This window comes from Anomaloglossus baeobatrachus, unplaced genomic scaffold (assembly GCF_048569485.1).
Source record: "Anomaloglossus baeobatrachus isolate aAnoBae1 unplaced genomic scaffold, aAnoBae1.hap1 Scaffold_722, whole genome shotgun sequence".
In the NCBI taxonomy this organism is placed as follows: Eukaryota; Metazoa; Chordata; class Amphibia; order Anura; family Aromobatidae; genus Anomaloglossus; species Anomaloglossus baeobatrachus.
Window position 1 is genome coordinate 26,358 of NW_027445099.1, and position 23,725 is coordinate 50,082.

A 23,725-nucleotide genomic window follows, 5' to 3' on the forward strand; every position below is an offset into this window, starting at 1 on the left:
ATAACATCTAGAATTGGCATCTGGTGCGATCTCTCCGCTTCCACTCCAAAGAAAGTTACCTGTTTATTCCTATCATGCATTGGTTTTTGGGGTTTTCTTTGAGTAATGATGATCTCTTTAGTAGTCTGTTGGCGCCCTCTCCTGGAGGAATAGTTTGCTTGCTCTTGGACATTCTAAAAGAGAGGTCATGATAGACATTGAGCTTCTGAGCTCAATTGGGGAAAGTCATGGGTGATGAATGTTTGCAACCTACTGCGAAGCCTCATACCGCAATATAAGGAACGTCAAATACTAAGAAAGGGCGGCCTATGAAAGAATTACTACTTTCAATAAGTACACTTAAACGGCTAATTGGGAATAGAAAAACTGTAAAAAGCCCTCTGAGAAAGCCCCCCTCTAACCTTTGATAGTAAGCTTTTCTGTAGTCTGCCTGTTGATGTATTTTCCGTTTGAACTGTGCACAACATGAAGAGACGGAACACTGGCGGCTTGTCACAATGCCCCCCGATGACATCACAATAGCGCTGCTGCCTAGAAAACAAGCTGCGCAGAAGAAGTTGTTCTTTGGGTGGGAGGGTGGGCTAGTGGAAGGAGGGGGCAATCTCTTTTTTTCCCGGGTGGTAGGGGGATGACAGGAGAAGGGAAGCGGGTGGTGAGAAAGGTACAGAGGGCAGGGTTTGGGGGCTGGGAAGGAAAGGGAAAAGATTAGGGTTTGGGGATGATGAAAGGGCTTTCTACGGGTAAGGATGGCAAAGGGTGGCAGTGACGGAAAGTCAGGCAACCTGTCCTGTCCGTCTTTTTGTATCGTGAATTGGAAAGACTGCAAGGGGGAGGGGAGTTGCTTGCGCCCTAAAGGAGGAGTTATTCAGATTCATTGCAGTGGGCGGCGGCTGCAAAACGCACCATTCTTCTTGTTTTGGCTCTGCAAAGCAGCCTTTTCAAGGGTTGGCTTGGGTGACAAAATGTCTTGTGTAGGCGTGGGTTTGTCTCCCTCTCGCTCTCTCTCCCTAAGATGTGTCCGGCATAGGCCAGGGTGCCACTCGAGGCCCAAACCAATTCTGGTTATCGCTTCTCGGCCTTTTGGCTAAGATCAAGTGTAGTATCTGTTCTTATCAGTTTAATATCTGATACGTCCCCTATCTGGGGACCATATATTAAATGGATTTTTAGAACAGGGAGATGGAAAAAGAGCTTGCTCTGTCCACTCCACGCATTGACCTGGTATTGCAGTACCTCCAGGAACGGTGCACCCCTTCTTAACCCAGTTTCCAAAAGCAGAACTCAATTCACCTGATTCATATTAGCCCGATTTAATGAATTGGAAGAAAGCATACGTCTTCATATGCACCTCAATTTGGCCCATTCACTTTTCACACTTCCTCCTTTTGTTTTTTATCTTTCACACTTTTGACTTTCTTTATTCATCCAAATAGCAAACTCATCACCACTCAACCTGACCAACTCGGCTATGTCCCCGTGCTGCAGTTCTCTGTCTTATCTAGATCATTTGCAATTGAATGGAATAGATCCCTTTTGGACAAAGTGGATTCACCTGCTGCTGCAGTGACCACAGGTGTGATAACATCTAGAATTGGCATCTGGTGCGATCTCTCCGCTTCCACTCCAAAGAAAGTTACCTGTTTATTCCTATCATGCATTGGTTTTTGGGGTTTTCTTTGAGTAATGATGATCTCTTTAGTAGTCTGTTGGCGCCCTCTCCTGGAGGAATAGTTTGCTTGCTCTTGGACATTCTAAAAGAGAGGTCATGATAGACATTGAGCTTCTGAGCTCAATTGGGGAAAGTCATGGGTGATGAATGTTTGCAACCTACTGCGAAGCCTCATACCGCAATATAAGGAACGTCAAATACTAAGAAAGGGCGGCCTATGAAAGAATTACTACTTTCAATAAGTACACTTAAACGGCTAATTGGGAATAGAAAAACTGTAAAAAGCCCTCTGAGAAAGCCCCCCTCTAACCTTTGATAGTAAGCTTTTCTGTAGTCTGCCTGTTGATGTATTTTCCGTTTGAACTGTGCACAACATGAAGAGACGGAACACTGGCGGCTTGTCACAATGCCCCCCGATGACATCACAATAGCGCTGCTGCCTAGAAAACAAGCTGCGCAGAAGAAGTTGTTCTTTGGGTGGGAGGGTGGGCTAGTGGAAGGAGGGGGCAATCTCTTTTTTTCCCGGGTGGTAGGGGGATGACAGGAGAAGGGAAGCGGGTGGTGAGAAAGGTACAGAGGGCAGGGTTTGGGGGCTGGGAAGGAAAGGGAAAAGATTAGGGTTTGGGGATGATGAAAGGGCTTTCTACGGGTAAGGATGGCAAAGGGTGGCAGTGACGGAAAGTCAGGCAACCTGTCCTGTCCGTCTTTTTGTATCGTGAATTGGAAAGACTGCAAGGGGGAGGGGAGTTGCTTGCGCCCTAAAGGAGGAGTTATTCAGATTCATTGCAGTGGGCGGCGGCTGCAAAACGCACCATTCTTCTTGTTTTGGCTCTGCAAAGCAGCCTTTTCAAGGGTTGGCTTGGGTGACAAAATGTCTTGTGTAGGCGTGGGTTTGTCTCCCTCTCGCTCTCTCTCCCTAAGATGTGTCCGGCATAGGCCAGGGTGCCACTCGAGGCCCAAACCAATTCTGGTTATCGCTTCTCGGCCTTTTGGCTAAGATCAAGTGTAGTATCTGTTCTTATCAGTTTAATATCTGATACGTCCCCTATCTGGGGACCATATATTAAATGGATTTTTAGAACAGGGAGATGGAAAAAGAGCTTGCTCTGTCCACTCCACGCATTGACCTGGTATTGCAGTACCTCCAGGAACGGTGCACCCCTTCTTAACCCAGTTTCCAAAAGCAGAACTCAATTCACCTGATTCATATTAGCCCGATTTAATGAATTGGAAGAAAGCATACGTCTTCATATGCACCTCAATTTGGCCCATTCACTTTTCACACTTCCTCCTTTTGTTTTTTATCTTTCACACTTTTGACTTTCTTTATTCATCCAAATAGCAAACTCATCACCACTCAACCTGACCAACTCGGCTATGTCCCCGTGCTGCAGTTCTCTGTCTTATCTAGATCATTTGCAATTGAATGGAATAGATCCCTTTTGGACAAAGTGGATTCACCTGCTGCTGCAGTGACCACAGGTGTGATAACATCTAGAATTGGCATCTGGTGCGATCTCTCCGCTTCCACTCCAAAGAAAGTTACCTGTTTATTCCTATCATGCATTGGTTTTTGGGGTTTTCTTTGAGTAATGATGATCTCTTTAGTAGTCTGTTGGCGCCCTCTCCTGGAGGAATAGTTTGCTTGCTCTTGGACATTCTAAAAGAGAGGTCATGATAGACATTGAGCTTCTGAGCTCAATTGGGGAAAGTCATGGGTGATGAATGTTTGCAACCTACTGCGAAGCCTCATACCGCAATATAAGGAACGTCAAATACTAAGAAAGGGCGGCCTATGAAAGAATTACTACTTTCAATAAGTACACTTAAACGGCTAATTGGGAATAGAAAAACTGTAAAAAGCCCTCTGAGAAAGCCCCCCTCTAACCTTTGATAGTAAGCTTTTCTGTAGTCTGCCTGTTGATGTATTTTCCGTTTGAACTGTGCACAACATGAAGAGACGGAACACTGGCGGCTTGTCACAATGCCCCCCGATGACATCACAATAGCGCTGCTGCCTAGAAAACAAGCTGCGCAGAAGAAGTTGTTCTTTGGGTGGGAGGGTGGGCTAGTGGAAGGAGGGGGCAATCTCTTTTTTTCCCGGGTGGTAGGGGGATGACAGGAGAAGGGAAGCGGGTGGTGAGAAAGGTACAGAGGGCAGGGTTTGGGGGCTGGGAAGGAAAGGGAAAAGATTAGGGTTTGGGGATGATGAAAGGGCTTTCTACGGGTAAGGATGGCAAAGGGTGGCAGTGACGGAAAGTCAGGCAACCTGTCCTGTCCGTCTTTTTGTATCGTGAATTGGAAAGACTGCAAGGGGGAGGGGAGTTGCTTGCGCCCTAAAGGAGGAGTTATTCAGATTCATTGCAGTGGGCGGCGGCTGCAAAACGCACCATTCTTCTTGTTTTGGCTCTGCAAAGCAGCCTTTTCAAGGGTTGGCTTGGGTGACAAAATGTCTTGTGTAGGCGTGGGTTTGTCTCCCTCTCGCTCTCTCTCCCTAAGATGTGTCCGGCATAGGCCAGGGTGCCACTCGAGGCCCAAACCAATTCTGGTTATCGCTTCTCGGCCTTTTGGCTAAGATCAAGTGTAGTATCTGTTCTTATCAGTTTAATATCTGATACGTCCCCTATCTGGGGACCATATATTAAATGGATTTTTAGAACAGGGAGATGGAAAAAGAGCTTGCTCTGTCCACTCCACGCATTGACCTGGTATTGCAGTACCTCCAGGAACGGTGCACCCCTTCTTAACCCAGTTTCCAAAAGCAGAACTCAATTCACCTGATTCATATTAGCCCGATTTAATGAATTGGAAGAAAGCATACGTCTTCATATGCACCTCAATTTGGCCCATTCACTTTTCACACTTCCTCCTTTTGTTTTTTATCTTTCACACTTTTGACTTTCTTTATTCATCCAAATAGCAAACTCATCACCACTCAACCTGACCAACTCGGCTATGTCCCCGTGCTGCAGTTCTCTGTCTTATCTAGATCATTTGCAATTGAATGGAATAGATCCCTTTTGGACAAAGTGGATTCACCTGCTGCTGCAGTGACCACAGGTGTGATAACATCTAGAATTGGCATCTGGTGCGATCTCTCCGCTTCCACTCCAAAGAAAGTTACCTGTTTATTCCTATCATGCATTGGTTTTTGGGGTTTTCTTTGAGTAATGATGATCTCTTTAGTAGTCTGTTGGCGCCCTCTCCTGGAGGAATAGTTTGCTTGCTCTTGGACATTCTAAAAGAGAGGTCATGATAGACATTGAGCTTCTGAGCTCAATTGGGGAAAGTCATGGGTGATGAATGTTTGCAACCTACTGCGAAGCCTCATACCGCAATATAAGGAACGTCAAATACTAAGAAAGGGCGGCCTATGAAAGAATTACTACTTTCAATAAGTACACTTAAACGGCTAATTGGGAATAGAAAAACTGTAAAAAGCCCTCTGAGAAAGCCCCCCTCTAACCTTTGATAGTAAGCTTTTCTGTAGTCTGCCTGTTGATGTATTTTCCGTTTGAACTGTGCACAACATGAAGAGACGGAACACTGGCGGCTTGTCACAATGCCCCCCGATGACATCACAATAGCGCTGCTGCCTAGAAAACAAGCTGCGCAGAAGAAGTTGTTCTTTGGGTGGGAGGGTGGGCTAGTGGAAGGAGGGGGCAATCTCTTTTTTTCCCGGGTGGTAGGGGGATGACAGGAGAAGGGAAGCGGGTGGTGAGAAAGGTACAGAGGGCAGGGTTTGGGGGCTGGGAAGGAAAGGGAAAAGATTAGGGTTTGGGGATGATGAAAGGGCTTTCTACGGGTAAGGATGGCAAAGGGTGGCAGTGACGGAAAGTCAGGCAACCTGTCCTGTCCGTCTTTTTGTATCGTGAATTGGAAAGACTGCAAGGGGGAGGGGAGTTGCTTGCGCCCTAAAGGAGGAGTTATTCAGATTCATTGCAGTGGGCGGCGGCTGCAAAACGCACCATTCTTCTTGTTTTGGCTCTGCAAAGCAGCCTTTTCAAGGGTTGGCTTGGGTGACAAAATGTCTTGTGTAGGCGTGGGTTTGTCTCCCTCTCGCTCTCTCTCCCTAAGATGTGTCCGGCATAGGCCAGGGTGCCACTCGAGGCCCAAACCAATTCTGGTTATCGCTTCTCGGCCTTTTGGCTAAGATCAAGTGTAGTATCTGTTCTTATCAGTTTAATATCTGATACGTCCCCTATCTGGGGACCATATATTAAATGGATTTTTAGAACAGGGAGATGGAAAAAGAGCTTGCTCTGTCCACTCCACGCATTGACCTGGTATTGCAGTACCTCCAGGAACGGTGCACCCCTTCTTAACCCAGTTTCCAAAAGCAGAACTCAATTCACCTGATTCATATTAGCCCGATTTAATGAATTGGAAGAAAGCATACGTCTTCATATGCACCTCAATTTGGCCCATTCACTTTTCACACTTCCTCCTTTTGTTTTTTATCTTTCACACTTTTGACTTTCTTTATTCATCCAAATAGCAAACTCATCACCACTCAACCTGACCAACTCGGCTATGTCCCCGTGCTGCAGTTCTCTGTCTTATCTAGATCATTTGCAATTGAATGGAATAGATCCCTTTTGGACAAAGTGGATTCACCTGCTGCTGCAGTGACCACAGGTGTGATAACATCTAGAATTGGCATCTGGTGCGATCTCTCCGCTTCCACTCCAAAGAAAGTTACCTGTTTATTCCTATCATGCATTGGTTTTTGGGGTTTTCTTTGAGTAATGATGATCTCTTTAGTAGTCTGTTGGCGCCCTCTCCTGGAGGAATAGTTTGCTTGCTCTTGGACATTCTAAAAGAGAGGTCATGATAGACATTGAGCTTCTGAGCTCAATTGGGGAAAGTCATGGGTGATGAATGTTTGCAACCTACTGCGAAGCCTCATACCGCAATATAAGGAACGTCAAATACTAAGAAAGGGCGGCCTATGAAAGAATTACTACTTTCAATAAGTACACTTAAACGGCTAATTGGGAATAGAAAAACTGTAAAAAGCCCTCTGAGAAAGCCCCCCTCTAACCTTTGATAGTAAGCTTTTCTGTAGTCTGCCTGTTGATGTATTTTCCGTTTGAACTGTGCACAACATGAAGAGACGGAACACTGGCGGCTTGTCACAATGCCCCCCGATGACATCACAATAGCGCTGCTGCCTAGAAAACAAGCTGCGCAGAAGAAGTTGTTCTTTGGGTGGGAGGGTGGGCTAGTGGAAGGAGGGGGCAATCTCTTTTTTTCCCGGGTGGTAGGGGGATGACAGGAGAAGGGAAGCGGGTGGTGAGAAAGGTACAGAGGGCAGGGTTTGGGGGCTGGGAAGGAAAGGGAAAAGATTAGGGTTTGGGGATGATGAAAGGGCTTTCTACGGGTAAGGATGGCAAAGGGTGGCAGTGACGGAAAGTCAGGCAACCTGTCCTGTCCGTCTTTTTGTATCGTGAATTGGAAAGACTGCAAGGGGGAGGGGAGTTGCTTGCGCCCTAAAGGAGGAGTTATTCAGATTCATTGCAGTGGGCGGCGGCTGCAAAACGCACCATTCTTCTTGTTTTGGCTCTGCAAAGCAGCCTTTTCAAGGGTTGGCTTGGGTGACAAAATGTCTTGTGTAGGCGTGGGTTTGTCTCCCTCTCGCTCTCTCTCCCTAAGATGTGTCCGGCATAGGCCAGGGTGCCACTCGAGGCCCAAACCAATTCTGGTTATCGCTTCTCGGCCTTTTGGCTAAGATCAAGTGTAGTATCTGTTCTTATCAGTTTAATATCTGATACGTCCCCTATCTGGGGACCATATATTAAATGGATTTTTAGAACAGGGAGATGGAAAAAGAGCTTGCTCTGTCCACTCCACGCATTGACCTGGTATTGCAGTACCTCCAGGAACGGTGCACCCCTTCTTAACCCAGTTTCCAAAAGCAGAACTCAATTCACCTGATTCATATTAGCCCGATTTAATGAATTGGAAGAAAGCATACGTCTTCATATGCACCTCAATTTGGCCCATTCACTTTTCACACTTCCTCCTTTTGTTTTTTATCTTTCACACTTTTGACTTTCTTTATTCATCCAAATAGCAAACTCATCACCACTCAACCTGACCAACTCGGCTATGTCCCCGTGCTGCAGTTCTCTGTCTTATCTAGATCATTTGCAATTGAAGGGAATAGATCCCTTTTGGACAAAGTGGATTCACCTGCTGCTGCAGTGACCACAGGTGTGATAACATCTAGAATTGGCATCTGGTGCGATCTCTCCGCTTCCACTCCAAAGAAAGTTACCTGTTTATTCCTATCATGCATTGGTTTTTGGGGTTTTCTTTGAGTAATGATGATCTCTTTAGTAGTCTGTTGGCGCCCTCTCCTGGAGGAATAGTTTGCTTGCTCTTGGACATTCTAAAAGAGAGGTCATGATAGACATTGAGCTTCTGAGCTCAATTGGGGAAAGTCATGGGTGATGAATGTTTGCAACCTACTGCGAAGCCTCATACCGCAATATAAGGAACGTCAAATACTAAGAAAGGGCGGCCTATGAAAGAATTACTACTTTCAATAAGTACACTTAAACGGCTAATTGGGAATAGAAAAACTGTAAAAAGCCCTCTGAGAAAGCCCCCCTCTAACCTTTGATAGTAAGCTTTTCTGTAGTCTGCCTGTTGATGTATTTTCCGTTTGAACTGTGCACAACATGAAGAGACGGAACACTGGCGGCTTGTCACAATGCCCCCCGATGACATCACAATAGCGCTGCTGCCTAGAAAACAAGCTGCGCAGAAGAAGTTGTTCTTTGGGTGGGAGGGTGGGCTAGTGGAAGGAGGGGGCAATCTCTTTTTTTCCCGGGTGGTAGGGGGATGACAGGAGAAGGGAAGCGGGGTGGTGAGAAAGGTACAGAGGGCAGGGTTTGGGGGCTGGGAAGGAAAGGGAAAAGATTAGGGTTTGGGGATGATGAAAGGGCTTTCTACGGGTAAGGATGGCAAAGGGTGGCAGTGACGGAAAGTCAGGCAACCTGTCCTGTCCGTCTTTTTGTATCGTGAATTGGAAAGACTGCAAGGGGGAGGGGAGTTGCTTGCGCCCTAAAGGAGGAGTTATTCAGATTCATTGCAGTGGGCGGCGGCTGCAAAACGCACCATTCTTCTTGTTTTGGCTCTGCAAAGCAGCCTTTTCAAGGGTTGGCTTGGGTGACAAAATGTCTTGTGTAGGCGTGGGTTTGTCTCCCTCTCGCTCTCTCTCCCTAAGATGTGTCCGGCATAGGCCAGGGTGCCACTCGAGGCCCAAACCAATTCTGGTTATCGCTTCTCGGCCTTTTGGCTAAGATCAAGTGTAGTATCTGTTCTTATCAGTTTAATATCTGATACGTCCCCTATCTGGGGACCATATATTAAATGGATTTTTAGAACAGGGAGATGGAAAAAGAGCTTGCTCTGTCCACTCCACGCATTGACCTGGTATTGCAGTACCTCCAGGAACGGTGCACCCCTTCTTAACCCAGTTTCCAAAAGCAGAACTCAATTCACCTGATTCATATTAGCCCGATTTAATGAATTGGAAGAAAGCATACGTCTTCATATGCACCTCAATTTGGCCCATTCACTTTTCACACTTCCTCCTTTTGTTTTTTATCTTTCACACTTTTGACTTTCTTTATTCATCCAAATAGCAAACTCATCACCACTCAACCTGACCAACTCGGCTATGTCCCCGTGCTGCAGTTCTCTGTCTTATCTAGATCATTTGCAATTGAATGGAATAGATCCCTTTTGGACAAAGTGGATTCACCTGCTGCTGCAGTGACCACAGGTGTGATAACATCTAGAATTGGCATCTGGTGCGATCTCTCCGCTTCCACTCCAAAGAAAGTTACCTGTTTATTCCTATCATGCATTGGTTTTTGGGGTTTTCTTTGAGTAATGATGATCTCTTTAGTAGTCTGTTGGCGCCCTCTCCTGGAGGAATAGTTTGCTTGCTCTTGGACATTCTAAAAGAGAGGTCATGATAGACATTGAGCTTCTGAGCTCAATTGGGGAAAGTCATGGGTGATGAATGTTTGCAACCTACTGCGAAGCCTCATACCGCAATATAAGGAACGTCAAATACTAAGAAAGGGCGGCCTATGAAAGAATTACTACTTTCAATAAGTACACTTAAACGGCTAATTGGGAATAGAAAAACTGTAAAAAGCCCTCTGAGAAAGCCCCCCTCTAACCTTTGATAGTAAGCTTTTCTGTAGTCTGCCTGTTGATGTATTTTCCGTTTGAACTGTGCACAACATGAAGAGACGGAACACTGGCGGCTTGTCACAATGCCCCCCGATGACATCACAATAGCGCTGCTGCCTAGAAAACAAGCTGCGCAGAAGAAGTTGTTCTTTGGGTGGGAGGGTGGGCTAGTGGAAGGAGGGGGCAATCTCTTTTTTTCCCGGGTGGTAGGGGGATGACAGGAGAAGGGAAGCGGGTGGTGAGAAAGGTACAGAGGGCAGGGTTTGGGGGCTGGGAAGGAAAGGGAAAAGATTAGGGTTTGGGGATGATGAAAGGGCTTTCTACGGGTAAGGATGGCAAAGGGTGGCAGTGACGGAAAGTCAGGCAACCTGTCCTGTCCGTCTTTTTGTATCGTGAATTGGAAAGACTGCAAGGGGGAGGGGAGTTGCTTGCGCCCTAAAGGAGGAGTTATTCAGATTCATTGCAGTGGGCGGCGGCTGCAAAACGCACCATTCTTCTTGTTTTGGCTCTGCAAAGCAGCCTTTTCAAGGGTTGGCTTGGGTGACAAAATGTCTTGTGTAGGCGTGGGTTTGTCTCCCTCTCGCTCTCTCTCCCTAAGATGTGTCCGGCATAGGCCAGGGTGCCACTCGAGGCCCAAACCAATTCTGGTTATCGCTTCTCGGCCTTTTGGCTAAGATCAAGTGTAGTATCTGTTCTTATCAGTTTAATATCTGATACGTCCCCTATCTGGGGACCATATATTAAATGGATTTTTAGAACAGGGAGATGGAAAAAGAGCTTGCTCTGTCCACTCCACGCATTGACCTGGTATTGCAGTACCTCCAGGAACGGTGCACCCCTTCTTAACCCAGTTTCCAAAAGCAGAACTCAATTCACCTGATTCATATTAGCCCGATTTAATGAATTGGAAGAAAGCATACGTCTTCATATGCACCTCAATTTGGCCCATTCACTTTTCACACTTCCTCCTTTTGTTTTTTATCTTTCACACTTTTGACTTTCTTTATTCATCCAAATAGCAAACTCATCACCACTCAACCTGACCAACTCGGCTATGTCCCCGTGCTGCAGTTCTCTGTCTTATCTAGATCATTTGCAATTGAATGGAATAGATCCCTTTTGGACAAAGTGGATTCACCTGCTGCTGCAGTGAAGGTGTGATAACATCTAGAATTGGCATCTGGTGCGATCTCTCCGCTTCCACTCCAAAGAAAGTTACCTGTTTATTCCTATCATGCATTGGTTTTTGGGGTTTTCTTTGAGTAATGATGATCTCTTTAGTAGTCTGTTGGCGCCCTCTCCTGGAGGAATAGTTTGCTTGCTCTTGGACATTCTAAAAGAGAGGTCATGATAGACATTGAGCTTCTGAGCTCAATTGGGGACAGTCATGGGTGATGAATGTTTGCAACCTACTGCGAAGCCTCATACCGCAATATAAGGAACGTCAAATACTAAGAAAGGGCGGCCTATGAAAGAATTACTACTTTCAATAAGTACACTTAAACGGCTAATTGGGAATAGAAAAACTGTAAAAAGCCCTCTGAGAAAGCCCCCCTCTAACCTTTGATAGTAAGCTTTTCTGTAGTCTGCCTGTTGATGTATTTTCCGTTTGAACTGTGCACAACATGAAGAGACGGAACACTGGCGGCTTGTCACAATGCCCCCCGATGACATCACAATAGCGCTGCTGCCTAGAAAACAAGCTGCGCAGAAGAAGTTGTTCTTTGGGTGGGAGGGTGGGCTAGTGGAAGGAGGGGGCAATCTCTTTTTTTCCCGGGTGGTAGGGGGATGACAGGAGAAGGGAAGCGGGTGGTGAGAAAGGTACAGAGGGCAGGGTTTGGGGGCTGGGAAGGAAAGGGAAAAGATTAGGGTTTGGGGATGATGAAAGGGCTTTCTACGGGTAAGGATGGCAAAGGGTGGCAGTGACGGAAAGTCAGGCAACCTGTCCTGTCCGTCTTTTTGTATCGTGAATTGGAAAGACTGCAAGGGGGAGGGGAGTTGCTTGCGCCCTAAAGGAGGAGTTATTCAGATTCATTGCAGTGGGCGGCGGCTGCAAAACGCACCATTCTTCTTGTTTTGGCTCTGCAAAGCAGCCTTTTCAAGGGTTGGCTTGGGTGACAAAATGTCTTGTGTAGGCGTGGGTTTGTCTCCCTCTCGCTCTCTCTCCCTAAGATGTGTCCGGCATAGGCCAGGGTGCCACTCGAGGCCCAAACCAATTCTGGTTATCGCTTCTCGGCCTTTTGGCTAAGATCAAGTGTAGTATCTGTTCTTATCAGTTTAATATCTGATACGTCCCCTATCTGGGGACCATATATTAAATGGATTTTTAGAACAGGGAGATGGAAAAAGAGCTTGCTCTGTCCACTCCACGCATTGACCTGGTATTGCAGTACCTCCAGGAACGGTGCACCCCTTCTTAACCCAGTTTCCAAAAGCAGAACTCAATTCACCTGATTCATATTAGCCCGATTTAATGAATTGGAAGAAAGCATACGTCTTCATATGCACCTCAATTTGGCCCATTCACTTTTCACACTTCCTCCTTTTGTTTTTTATCTTTCACACTTTTGACTTTCTTTATTCATCCAAATAGCAAACTCATCACCACTCAACCTGACCAACTCGGCTATGTCCCCGTGCTGCAGTTCTCTGTCTTATCTAGATCATTTGCAATTGAATGGAATAGATCCCTTTTGGACAAAGTGGATTCACCTGCTGCTGCAGTGACCACAGGTGTGATAACATCTAGAATTGGCATCTGGTGCGATCTCTCCGCTTCCACTCCAAAGAAAGTTACCTGTTTATTCCTATCATGCATTGGTTTTTGGGGTTTTCTTTGAGTAATGATGATCTCTTTAGTAGTCTGTTGGCGCCCTCTCCTGGAGGAATAGTTTGCTTGCTCTTGGACATTCTAAAAGAGAGGTCATGATAGACATTGAGCTTCTGAGCTCAATTGGGGACAGTCATGGGTGATGAATGTTTGCAACCTACTGCGAAGCCTCATACCGCAATATAAGGAACGTCAAATACTAAGAAAGGGCGGCCTATGAAAGAATTACTACTTTCAATAAGTACACTTAAACGGCTAATTGGGAATAGAAAAACTGTAAAAAGCCCTCTGAGAAAGCCCCCCTCTAACCTTTGATAGTAAGCTTTTCTGTAGTCTGCCTGTTGATGTATTTTCCGTTTGAACTGTGCACAACATGAAGAGACGGAACACTGGCGGCTTGTCACAATGCCCCCCGATGACATCACAATAGCGCTGCTGCCTAGAAAACAAGCTGCGCAGAAGAAGTTGTTCTTTGGGTGGGAGGGTGGGCTAGTGGAAGGAGGGGGCAATCTCTTTTTTTCCCGGGTGGTAGGGGGATGACAGGAGAAGGGAAGCGGGTGGTGAGAAAGGTACAGAGGGCAGGGTTTGGGGGCTGGGAAGGAAAGGGAAAAGATTAGGGTTTGGGGATGATGAAAGGGCTTTCTACGGGTAAGGATGGCAAAGGGTGGCAGTGACGGAAAGTCAGGCAACCTGTCCTGTCCGTCTTTTTGTATCGTGAATTGGAAAGACTGCAAGGGGGAGGGGAGTTGCTTGCGCCCTAAAGGAGGAGTTATTCAGATTCATTGCAGTGGGCGGCGGCTGCAAAACGCACCATTCTTCTTGTTTTGGCTCTGCAAAGCAGCCTTTTCAAGGGTTGGCTTGGGTGACAAAATGTCTTGTGTAGGCGTGGGTTTGTCTCCCTCTCGCTCTCTCTCCCTAAGATGTGTCCGGCATAGGCCAGGGTGCCACTCGAGGCCCAAACCAATTCTGGTTATCGCTTCTCGGCCTTTTGGCTAAGATCAAGTGTAGTATCTGTTCTTATCAGTTTAATATCTGATACGTCCCCTATCTGGGGACCATATATTAAATGGATTTTTAGAACAGGGAGATGGAAAAAGAGCTTGCTCTGTCCACTCCACGCATTGACCTGGTATTGCAGTACCTCCAGGAACGGTGCACCCCTTCTTAACCCAGTTTCCAAAAGCAGAACTCAATTCACCTGATTCATATTAGCCCGATTTAATGAATTGGAAGAAAGCATACGTCTTCATATGCACCTCAATTTGGCCCATTCACTTTTCACACTTCCTCCTTTTGTTTTTTATCTTTCACACTTTTGACTTTCTTTATTCATCCAAATAGCAAACTCATCACCACTCAACCTGACCAACTCGGCTATGTCCCCGTGCTGCAGTTCTCTGTCTTATCTAGATCATTTGCAATTGAATGGAATAGATCCCTTTTGGACAAAGTGGATTCACCTGCTGCTGCAGTGACCACAGGTGTGATAACATCTAGAATTGGCATCTGGTGCGATCTCTCCGCTTCCACTCCAAAGAAAGTTACCTGTTTATTCCTATCATGCATTGGTTTTTGGGGTTTTCTTTGAGTAATGATGATCTCTTTAGTAGTCTGTTGGCGCCCTCTCCTGGAGGAATAGTTTGCTTGCTCTTGGACATTCTAAAAGAGAGGTCATGATAGACATTGAGCTTCTGAGCTCAATTGGGGACAGTCATGGGTGATGAATGTTTGCAACCTACTGCGAAGCCTCATACCGCAATATAAGGAACGTCAAATACTAAGAAAGGGCGGCCTATGAAAGAATTACTACTTTCAATAAGTACACTTAAACGGCTAATTGGGAATAGAAAAACTGTAAAAAGCCCTCTGAGAAAGCCCCCCTCTAACCTTTGATAGTAAGCTTTTCTGTAGTCTGCCTGTTGATGTATTTTCCGTTTGAACTGTGCACAACATGAAGAGACGGAACACTGGCGGCTTGTCACAATGCCCCCCGATGACATCACAATAGCGCTGCTGCCTAGAAAACAAGCTGCGCAGAAGAAGTTGTTCTTTGGGTGGGAGGGTGGGCTAGTGGAAGGAGGGGGCAATCTCTTTTTTTCCCGGGTGGTAGGGGGATGACAGGAGAAGGGAAGCGGGTGGTGAGAAAGGTACAGAGGGCAGGGTTTGGGGGCTGGGAAGGAAAGGGAAAAGATTAGGGTTTGGGGATGATGAAAGGGCTTTCTACGGGTAAGGATGGCAAAGGGTGGCAGTGACGGAAAGTCAGGCAACCTGTCCTGTCCGTCTTTTTGTATCGTGAATTGGAAAGACTGCAAGGGGGAGGGGAGTTGCTTGCGCCCTAAAGGAGGAGTTATTCAGATTCATTGCAGTGGGCGGCGGCTGCAAAACGCACCATTCTTCTTGTTTTGGCTCTGCAAAGCAGCCTTTTCAAGGGTTGGCTTGGGTGACAAAATGTCTTGTGTAGGCGTGGGTTTGTCTCCCTCTCGCTCTCTCTCCCTAAGATGTGTCCGGCATAGGCCAGGGTGCCACTCGAGGCCCAAACCAATTCTGGTTATCGCTTCTCGGCCTTTTGGCTAAGATCAAGTGTAGTATCTTTCGAAAAGGTGGTTTAAGGCTCCGGCCACCTTAGTACAATGATGCAATGCACACTGGAAGGTTGCGCTTGTTAGTACTTTGGGAGGATAGTATATCCATCTAGAGGAAACCATGGCCCTACCAGGATCGAGGCTATTAGACTGAGTAAGTGTGGGGGTTATGGTGCAATGTGCCCCAGGAATGGACACCCTGGAGGGAGTCTGAACTTGCTAGGTTGGGACCCTGGTAAGCCTCAGACTCTGTCGCACGCCGTGCCTTGCCTATTCATACTTTCCAAGGATATTGCCCTATCCCGGCCTTCTGGCTAAGAAGGGAAATTTTTATAATCCCGGTCGGAGGTCCGGTCAGCTTTGGGCTGAGAAACCAACACCCGGTTGGAGGTCCGGGTCAGCTTTGGCTGAGAAACCAACACCCGGTTGGAGGTCCGGTTAGCCTTGGGCTGAGAAACCAACACCCGGTTGGAGGTCCGGTCAGCCTTGGGCTGAGAAACCAACACCCGGTTGGAGGTCCGGTCAGCCTTGGGCTGAGAAACCAACACCGGTTGACGGTCCGGGCAGTCTCGACTGCGAAACCAACGACTAGTAGCTCCCTACTCCACTTGGGTAAGATGCCTCGGTGGACGCTGGGAGCAACAACAAGGCTCAACCAGGCTTCGGCTTGGGGGAGCACCGAAGATCCCTGACCCTCGCTGTGGCCTTCTGGCTCGGAGGGACGGGGTTGATTTTTGGGGATCCTCTTCTCACGGAGGGGTCCACATGAATCCTAGCCTTTGCACTGTTTTTGGTGTGACTTTGGTCATGCATTTTTGCGGTGCTTTGGAAAGCTTCATTAAATCAAAATCTGTTCTTATCAGTTTAATATCTGATACGTCCCCTATCTGGGGACCATATATTAAATGGATTTTTAGAACAGGGAGATGGAAAAAGAGCTTGCTCTGTCCACTCCACGCATTGACCTGGTATTGCAGTACCTCCAGGAACGGTGCACCCCTTCTTAACCCAGTTTCCAAAAGCAGAACTCAATTCACCTGATTCATATTAGCCCGATTTAATGAATTGGAAGAAAGCATACGTCTTCATATGCACCTCAATTTGGCCCATTCACTTTTCACACTTCCTCCTTTTGTTTTTTATCTTTCACACTTTTGACTTTCTTTATTCATCCAAATAGCAAACTCATCACCACTCAACCTGACCAACTCGGCTATGTCCCCGTGCTGCAGTTCTCTGTCTTATCTAGATCATTTGCAATTGAATGGAATAGATCCCTTTTGGACAAAGTGGATTCACCTGCTGCTGCAGTGACCACAGGTGTGATAACATCTAGAATTGGCATCTGGTGCGATCTCTCCGCTTCCACTCCAAAGAAAGTTACCTGTTTATTCCTATCATGCATTGGTTTTTGGGGTTTTCTTTGAGTAATGATGATCTCTTTAGTAGTCTGTTGGCGCCCTCTCCTGGAGGAATAGTTTGCTTGCTCTTGGACATTCTAAAAGAGAGGTCATGATAGACATTGAGCTTCTGAGCTCAATTGGGGACAGTCATGGGTGATGAATGTTTGCAACCTACTGCGAAGCCTCATACCGCAATATAAGGAACGTCAAATACTAAGAAAGGGCGGCCTATGAAAGAATTACTACTTTCAATAAGTACACTTAAACGGCTAATTGGGAATAGAAAAACTGTAAAAAGCCCTCTGAGAAAGCCCCCCTCTAACCTTTGATAGTAAGCTTTTCTGTAGTCTGCCTGTTGATGTATTTTCCGTTTGAACTGTGCACAACATGAAGAGACGGAACACTGGCGGCTTGTCACAATGCCCCCCGATGACATCACAATAGCGCTGCTGCCTAGAAAACAAGCTGCGCAGAAGAAGTTGTTCTTTGGGTGGGAGGGTGGGCTAGTGGAAGGAGGGGGCAATCTCTTTTTTTCCCGGGTGGTAGGGGGATGACAGGAGAAGGGAAGCGGGTGGTGAGAAAGGTACAGAGGGCAGGGTTTGGGGGCTGGGAAGGAAAGGGAAAAGATTAGGGTTTGGGGATGATGAAAGGGCTTTCTACGGGTAAGGATGGCAAAGGGTGGCAGTGACGGAAAGTCAGGCAACCTGTCCTGTCCGTCTTTTTGTATCGTGAATTGGAAAGACTGCAAGGGGGAGGGGAGTTGCTTGCGCCCTAAAGGAGGAGTTATTCAGATTCATTGCAGTGGGCGGCGGCTGCAAAACGCACCATTCTTCTTGTTTTGGCTCTGCAAAGCAGCCTTTTCAAGGGTTGGCTTGGGTGACAAAATGTCTTGTGTAGGCGTGGGTTTGTCTCCCTCTCGCTCTCTCTCCCTAAGATGTGTCCGGCATAGGCCAGGGTGCCACTCGAGGCCCAAACCAATTCTGGTTATCGCTTCTCGGCCTTTTGGCTAAGATCAAGTGTAGTATCTGTTCTTATCAGTTTAATATCTGATACGTCCCCTATCTGGGGACCATATATTAAATGGATTTTTAGAACAGGGAGATGGAAAAAGAGCTTGCTCTGTCCACTCCACGCATTGACCTGGTATTGCAGTACCTCCAGGAACGGTGCACCCCTTCTTAACCCAGTTTCCAAAAGCAGAACTCAATTCACCTGATTCATATTAGCCCGATTTAATGAATTGGAAGAAAGCATACGTCTTCATATGCACCTCAATTTGGCCCATTCACTTTTCACACTTCCTCCTTTTGTTTTTTATCTTTCACACTTTTGACTTTCTTTATTCATCCAAATAGCAAACTCATCACCACTCAACCTGACCAACTCGGCTATGTCCCCGTGCTGCAGTTCTCTGTCTTATCTAGATCATTTGCAATTGAATGGAATAGATCCCTTTTGGACAAAGTGGATTCACCTGCTGCTGCAGTGACCACAGGTGTGATAACATCTAGAATTGGCATCTGGTGCGATCTCTCCGCTTCCACTCCAAAGAAAGTTACCTGTTTATTCCTATCATGCATTGGTTTTTGGGGTTTTCTTTGAGTAATGATGATCTCTTTAGTAGTCTGTTGGCGCCCTCTCCTGGAGGAATAGTTTGCTTGCTCTTGGACATTCTAAAAGAGAGGTCATGATAGACATTGAGCTTCTGAGCTCAATTGGGGACAGTCATGGGTGATGAATGTTTGCAACCTACTGCGAAGCCTCATACCGCAATATAAGGAACGTCAAATACTAAGAAAGGGCGGCCTATGAAAGAATTACTACTTTCAATAAGTACACTTAAACGGCTAATTGGGAATAGAAAAACTGTAAAAAGCCCTCTGAGAAAGCCCCCCTCTAACCTTTGATAGTAAGCTTTTCTGTAGTCTGCCTGTTGATGTATTTTCCGTTTGAACTGTGCACAACATGAAGAGACGGAACACTGGCGGCTTGTCACAATGCCCCCCGATGACATCACAATAGCGCTGCTGCCTAGAAAACAAGCTGCGCAGAAGAAGTTGTTCTTTGGGTGGGAGGGTGGGCTAGTGGAAGGAGGGGGCAATCTCTTTTTTTCCCGGGTGGTAGGGGGATGACAGGAGAAGGGAAGCGGGTGGTGAGAAAGGTACAGAGGGCAGGGTTTGGGGGCTGGGAAGGAAAGGGAAAAGATTAGGGTTTGGGGATGATGAAAGGGCTTTCTACGGGTAAGGATGGCAAAGGGTGGCAGTGACGGAAAGTCAGGCAACCTGTCCTGTCCGTCTTTTTGTATCGTGAATTGGAAAGACTGCAAGGGGGAGGGGAGTTGCTTGCGCCCTAAAGGAGGAGTTATTCAGATTCATTGCAGTGGGCGGCGGCTGCAAAACGCACCATTCTTCTTGTTTTGGCTCTGCAAAGCAGCCTTTTCAAGGGTTGGCTTGGGTGACAAAATGTCTTGTGTAGGCGTGGGTTTGTCTCCCTCTCGCTCTCTCTCCCTAAGATGTGTCCGGCATAGGCCAGGGTGCCACTCGAGGCCCAAACCAATTCTGGTTATCGCTTCTCGGCCTTTTGGCTAAGATCAAGTGTAGTATCTGTTCTTATCAGTTTAATATCTGATACGTCCCCTATCTGGGGACCATATATTAAATGGATTTTTAGAACAGGGAGATGGAAAAAGAGCTTGCTCTGTCCACTCCACGCATTGACCTGGTATTGCAGTACCTCCAGGAACGGTGCACCCCTTCTTAACCCAGTTTCCAAAAGCAGAACTCAATTCACCTGATTCATATTAGCCCGATTTAATGAATTGGAAGAAAGCATACGTCTTCATATGCACCTCAATTTGGCCCATTCACTTTTCACACTTCCTCCTTTTGTTTTTTATCTTTCACACTTTTGACTTTCTTTATTCATCCAAATAGCAAACTCATCACCACTCAACCTGACCAACTCGGCTATGTCCCCGTGCTGCAGTTCTCTGTCTTATCTAGATCATTTGCAATTGAATGGAATAGATCCCTTTTGGACAAAGTGGATTCACCTGCTGCTGCAGTGACCACAGGTGTGATAACATCTAGAATTGGCATCTGGTGCGATCTCTCCGCTTCCACTCCAAAGAAAGTTACCTGTTTATTCCTATCATGCATTGGTTTTTGGGGTTTTCTTTGAGTAATGATGATCTCTTTAGTAGTCTGTTGGCGCCCTCTCCTGGAGGAATAGTTTGCTTGCTCTTGGACATTCTAAAAGAGAGGTCATGATAGACATTGAGCTTCTGAGCTCAATTGGGGACAGTCATGGGTGATGAATGTTTGCAACCTACTGCGAAGCCTCATACCGCAATATAAGGAACGTCAAATACTAAGAAAGGGCGGCCTATGAAAGAATTACTACTTTCAATAAGTACACTTAAACGGCTAATTGGGAATAGAAAAACTGTAAAAAGCCCTCTGAGAAAGCCCCCCTCTAACCTTTGATAGTAAGCTTTTCTGTAGTCTGCCTGTTGATGTATTTTCCGTTTGAACTGTGCACAACATGAAGAGACGGAACACTGGCGGCTTGTCACAATGCCCCCCGATGACATCACAATAGCGCTGCTGCCTAGAAAACAAGCTGCGCAGAAGAAGTTGTTCTTTGGGTGGGAGGGTGGGCTAGTGGAAGGAGGGGGCAATCTCTTTTTTTCCCGGGTGGTAGGGGGATGACAGGAGAAGGGAAGCGGGTGGTGAGAAAGGTACAGAGGGCAGGGTTTGGGGGCTGGGAAGGAAAGGGAAAAGATTAGGGTTTGGGGATGATGAAAGGGCTTTCTACGGGTAAGGATGGCAAAGGGTGGCAGTGACGGAAAGTCAGGCAACCTGTCCTGTCCGTCTTTTTGTATCGTGAATTGGAAAGACTGCAAGGGGGAGGGGAGTTGCTTGCGCCCTAAAGGAGGAGTTATTCAGATTCATTGCAGTGGGCGGCGGCTGCAAAACGCACCATTCTTCTTGTTTTGGCTCTGCAAAGCAGCCTTTTCAAGGGTTGGCTTGGGTGACAAAATGTCTTGTGTAGGCGTGGGTTTGTCTCCCTCTCGCTCTCTCTCCCTAAGATGTGTCCGGCATAGGCCAGGGTGCCACTCGAGGCCCAAACCAATTCTGGTTATCGCTTCTCGGCCTTTTGGCTAAGATCAAGTGTAGTATCTGTTCTTATCAGTTTAATATCTGATACGTCCCCTATCTGGGGACCATATATTAAATGGATTTTTAGAACAGGGAGATGGAAAAAGAGCTTGCTCTGTCCACTCCACGCATTGACCTGGTATTGCAGTACCTCCAGGAACGGTGCACCCCTTCTTAACCCAGTTTCCAAAAGCAGAACTCAATTCACCTGATTCATATTAGCCCGATTTAATGAATTGGAAGAAAGCATACGTCTTCATATGCACCTCAATTTGGCCCATTCACTTTTCACACTTCCTCCTTTTGTTTTTTATCTTTCACACTTTTGACTTTCTTTATTCATCCAAATAGCAAACTCATCACCACTCAACCTGACCAACTCGGCTATGTCCCCGTGCTGCAGTTCTCTGTCTTATCTAGATCATTTGCAATTGAATGGAATAGATCCCTTTTGGACAAAGTGGATTCACCTGCTGCTGCAGTGACCACAGGTGTGATAACATCTAGAATTGGCATCTGGTGCGATCTCTCCGCTTCCACTCCAAAGAAAGTTACCTGTTTATTCCTATCATGCATTGGTTTTTGGGGTTTTCTTTGAGTAATGATGATCTCTTTAGTAGTCTGTTGGCGCCCTCTCCTGGAGGAATAGTTTGCTTGCTCTTGGACATTCTAAAAGAGAGGTCATGATAGACATTGAGCTTCTGAGCTCAATTGGGGACAGTCATGGGTGATGAATGTTTGCAACCTACTGCGAAGCCTCATACCGCAATATAAGGAACGTCAAATACTAAGAAAGGGCGGCCTATGAAAGAATTACTACTTTCAATAAGTACACTTAAACGGCTAATTGGGAATAGAAAAACTGTAAAAAGCCCTCTGAGAAAGCCCCCCTCTAACCTTTGATAGTAAGCTTTTCTGTAGTCTGCCTGTTGATGTATTTTCCGTTTGAACTGTGCACAACATGAAGAGACGGAACACTGGCGGCTTGTCACAATGCCCCCCGATGACATCACAATAGCGCTGCTGCCTAGAAAACAAGCTGCGCAGAAGAAGTTGTTCTTTGGGTGGGAGGGTGGGCTAGTGGAAGGAGGGGGCAATCTCTTTTTTTCCCGGGTGGTAGGGGGATGACAGGAGAAGGGAAGCGGGTGGTGAGAAAGGTACAGAGGGCAGGGTTTGGGGGCTGGGAAGGAAAGGGAAAAGATTAGGGTTTGGGGATGATGAAAGGGCTTTCTACGGGTAAGGATGGCAAAGGGTGGCAGTGACGGAAAGTCAGGCAACCTGTCCTGTCCGTCTTTTTGTATCGTGAATTGGAAAGACTGCAAGGGGGAGGGGAGTTGCTTGCGCCCTAAAGGAGGAGTTATTCAGATTCATTGCAGTGGGCGGCGGCTGCAAAACGCACCATTCTTCTTGTTTTGGCTCTGCAAAGCAGCCTTTTCAAGGGTTGGCTTGGGTGACAAAATGTCTTGTGTAGGCGTGGGTTTGTCTCCCTCTCGCTCTCTCTCCCTAAGATGTGTCCGGCATAGGCCAGGGTGCCACTCGAGGCCCAAACCAATTCTGGTTATCGCTTCTCGGCCTTTTGGCTAAGATCAAGTGTAGTATCTGTTCTTATCAGAACAAACTGAGCTAGCTACACTTGACGAGATACGATCAGGGAGACGAGCTCCGAAGCCCAGCCGAGACCGGAAGAGGGAGATCGGACGGAAGAAGAGCTTGGCAGAAAGAAGCAAGAAGACGAAGCCTCGGAGAAGACTTGGGGAGACCAGAGGAACTTCGAGGAGGAACACAGCGGGAGAAGACACCCGGAGAAGAATCCAAGATCCAGCTCCGGGAACTCAAGCAGGAACCAGCCATGGCAAGCAAGCCAGAGAAGGCAGCCAAGAAGGCTCAGGACCCAGGGACCTCCAGGAAGGCTCATCCAGAGGCTTCTTCGGCCCAAGAGGCCCCTACCTCCGACGCCAGCCAGCCGGAGGGAGCCCGGACGCTGCCTGAAAAGGCTCCAACCCTGGAGCCTTGGATGCGGCAGACGGTCGCCCTGAAGCTAAAGGCGGTGGATGGTAGGTTGCCGGACATGTCCAGCGACGTGTTCTGCAAGAAGATGATTCTGGATCAGGGCTTCTCCAGGGCGGAAACCCTGAGTGTCCAGACCTTCATGACTGGCATTTTTCTGGTAACCTTTGCCACGGTGAATGCCTGCAGGAGATACTGGGAGGCGATGAACGCAGCGATGCCGGACTCCCCTTTTCATTCTTTTTTAGGATCCTGTCCTATACAGAGGGATGAAAAGAGGATCACGGTCTCCATGCGGAACCCGCACACCCCAGGAAGAGACATCTCCACGTTCCTGGGACGTCTCTGCACAGTGGTGAGGGAGCCATCCCACATCCTTAACGGCAACGGATTCTGGACGGGTAAGTGGTCAGTAACCGTTCGACTCTACAGGGAACCAGCATCCGAGGATGGTCTCCAGCACCTGCCCCCGACATTCTCTCTGGGAAACTCCTTTGGTCTCATCTACTACCCGGACATGCCACACAACTGCAGGAAATGTGGCGGGAAAGGGCATTCGATGAAGACCTGCAAGGAGGACGCCTGCAGGGTTTGCCGGGTGACGGGACACAGCTCCAAGGACTGCCCAAAGAAGAAGACTTGCAACCTATGTGGACAGGTGGACCACCTTTACAAGGACTGCCCACAGCGGGAGAAATCCTGGGCAAGGGTTGCCGCGGCGACCCAGTATCGGGTAGTCACAGCTTCGTCGACCAAGGCAGCTACGACCAAGGCCACAGAGGCCAAGGACAAGGCGGCCAAGAACCCGGCGACCGTGGCTCCAGCCGATGCCCCAGCAGCCACGGAGTCCAGGAAAAAGA

The 23,725-nt window shown here is 47.3% G+C and overlaps 13 non-coding genes and 2 pseudogenes across 13 annotated transcripts; all 15 read left to right on the forward strand.

Annotated features, from left to right (window-relative positions):
* The first annotated feature begins 1,064 nt into the window (after positions 1–1,064).
* On the forward strand, positions 1,065–1,255 carry LOC142287390 (U2 spliceosomal RNA). The gene has a single exon (XR_012748370.1). It is a non-coding gene; the product is annotated as a U2 spliceosomal RNA (small nuclear RNA).
* Positions 1,256–2,642: 1,387 nt separating this feature from the next.
* LOC142287391 (U2 spliceosomal RNA) lies at positions 2,643–2,833 on the forward strand. The gene has a single exon (XR_012748371.1). It is a non-coding gene; the product is annotated as a U2 spliceosomal RNA (small nuclear RNA).
* Positions 2,834–4,220: 1,387 nt separating this feature from the next.
* Positions 4,221–4,411, forward strand: LOC142287393 (U2 spliceosomal RNA). Its single transcript, XR_012748373.1, has one exon. It is a non-coding gene; the product is annotated as a U2 spliceosomal RNA (small nuclear RNA).
* Positions 4,412–5,798: 1,387 nt separating this feature from the next.
* LOC142287394 (U2 spliceosomal RNA) lies at positions 5,799–5,989 on the forward strand. Its single transcript, XR_012748374.1, has one exon. It is a non-coding gene; the product is annotated as a U2 spliceosomal RNA (small nuclear RNA).
* Positions 5,990–7,376: 1,387 nt separating this feature from the next.
* Positions 7,377–7,567, forward strand: LOC142287395 (U2 spliceosomal RNA). The gene has a single exon (XR_012748375.1). It is a non-coding gene; the product is annotated as a U2 spliceosomal RNA (small nuclear RNA).
* Positions 7,568–8,955: 1,388 nt separating this feature from the next.
* LOC142287397 (U2 spliceosomal RNA) lies at positions 8,956–9,146 on the forward strand. Its single transcript, XR_012748376.1, has one exon. It is a non-coding gene; the product is annotated as a U2 spliceosomal RNA (small nuclear RNA).
* A 1,387-nt stretch (positions 9,147–10,533) lies between these two features.
* LOC142287398 (U2 spliceosomal RNA) lies at positions 10,534–10,724 on the forward strand. Its single transcript, XR_012748377.1, has one exon. It is a non-coding gene; the product is annotated as a U2 spliceosomal RNA (small nuclear RNA).
* A 1,383-nt stretch (positions 10,725–12,107) lies between these two features.
* Positions 12,108–12,298, forward strand: LOC142287399 (U2 spliceosomal RNA). The gene has a single exon (XR_012748378.1). It is a non-coding gene; the product is annotated as a U2 spliceosomal RNA (small nuclear RNA).
* A 1,387-nt stretch (positions 12,299–13,685) lies between these two features.
* Positions 13,686–13,876, forward strand: LOC142287400 (U2 spliceosomal RNA). Its single transcript, XR_012748379.1, has one exon. It is a non-coding gene; the product is annotated as a U2 spliceosomal RNA (small nuclear RNA).
* Positions 13,877–15,263: 1,387 nt separating this feature from the next.
* Positions 15,264–15,405, forward strand: LOC142287381 (U2 spliceosomal RNA; annotated as a pseudogene).
* A 697-nt stretch (positions 15,406–16,102) lies between these two features.
* LOC142287374 (U2 spliceosomal RNA) lies at positions 16,103–16,297 on the forward strand. The gene has a single exon (XR_012748359.1). It is a non-coding gene; the product is annotated as a U2 spliceosomal RNA (small nuclear RNA).
* A 1,387-nt stretch (positions 16,298–17,684) lies between these two features.
* On the forward strand, positions 17,685–17,875 carry LOC142287401 (U2 spliceosomal RNA). The gene has a single exon (XR_012748381.1). It is a non-coding gene; the product is annotated as a U2 spliceosomal RNA (small nuclear RNA).
* Positions 17,876–19,262: 1,387 nt separating this feature from the next.
* LOC142287402 (U2 spliceosomal RNA) lies at positions 19,263–19,453 on the forward strand. Its single transcript, XR_012748382.1, has one exon. It is a non-coding gene; the product is annotated as a U2 spliceosomal RNA (small nuclear RNA).
* Positions 19,454–20,840: 1,387 nt separating this feature from the next.
* On the forward strand, positions 20,841–21,031 carry LOC142287403 (U2 spliceosomal RNA). The gene has a single exon (XR_012748383.1). It is a non-coding gene; the product is annotated as a U2 spliceosomal RNA (small nuclear RNA).
* Positions 21,032–22,418: 1,387 nt separating this feature from the next.
* Positions 22,419–22,508, forward strand: LOC142287380 (U2 spliceosomal RNA; annotated as a pseudogene).
* Positions 22,509–23,725: the final 1,217 nt, after the last annotated feature.